A 1,209-nucleotide genomic window follows, 5' to 3' on the forward strand; every position below is an offset into this window, starting at 1 on the left:
AATGTGTAGATGAGTGTGTAAAAACAAAGATTTTCTCTCTCTCTCTCTCTCTCTCTCTCTCTCTCTCTCTCTCTCTCTAATCAATAAATAAAAAATGTAAAAGAAAGAGAGAGAGAGACAGAGACAGAGAGAGAGACAGAGAGAGAGAGAGAGAGAGGAAATCAATTTGTTGTTCCACTCATTTACACATTCATTGGTTGATTCTTGAATGTGCCCTGTCCGGTTCCATCAGGACAATGCTCCAACCAACTGAGCTACTTGCCAGGACCAAATGTTCTTCCTTTAAATGCATATTAACCCTAAGCTGTGACATGAACTTTGTGCCTCTTTTTTCTCATGCTTTTTTTTTTTTTTTTGTCAGAGCCCTACCACTTATGTATGTATCTCCAAGAGTATTAGACTAGCATGTTTTGGAATTTTGTGTGATGGGATTATGCTGCAATATATCTTTTTGTGATTTGCTTCCCTAGCATATTACATCCTGAGGTTGAGCCCCGCTGTTGTGTCAGCTGTTTTCAATAATTTTCACTGCTCTTTGTATTTGATTACATATGAATATACCAAAATCTATTTTTACATTGTACTGTATGGGCATGTGCCCCCTCAATTAATTCTTCGTGATTATAAATAAATGGTGCTATAAACATTAGGTTTACTTGTTCAGACGTAGAAGTGCTTCTCCAGGGTAATATATTCTTCAGGGAGGATGTATATGTTCCACTTCAAATTATTCTACAAAGTGACAGCACCCAATTATACTTTCATCAGCAGTGATTCCTACACGAGCACAGACACACAGCCCCATACTCCCACCCATCACGCGCAACACACTAAACACGTGCACAGACCCATAAAAAGAGCCACGTCCGTGCACCACACACGCACTATAGCACAGTAACAAGACACACAAACAAACGTACGTCACACACTCCACGCGTGCATGCGCATAGCCCACGCATGCACGCTCCAGTCCAGCTCACATGACCCAATCAGGAGGCGCGGTCTCCGCCGCCCGCAGCGGAGGAATCTTGTCCCGGTCGCGCTGCCGTCGGACGCCAGGGGTCAGAGGTCACGGCATCGTTGGCGGTGGCATTTTTTTTTTCCTACCCGGAAAGCACGGCTGCCGGACCCCGACTAACCCGTGAGGCGGTTGCGTGCGCCGGCCCAGCCTCTGGTCCTCGCGTGGGCCCCGCGGAGCCGGGCCCTGGT

The sequence above is a fragment of the Myotis davidii genome, unplaced genomic scaffold (assembly GCF_000327345.1).
Source record: "Myotis davidii unplaced genomic scaffold, ASM32734v1 scaffold424, whole genome shotgun sequence".
NCBI classification, from domain to species: domain Eukaryota; kingdom Metazoa; phylum Chordata; class Mammalia; order Chiroptera; family Vespertilionidae; genus Myotis; species Myotis davidii.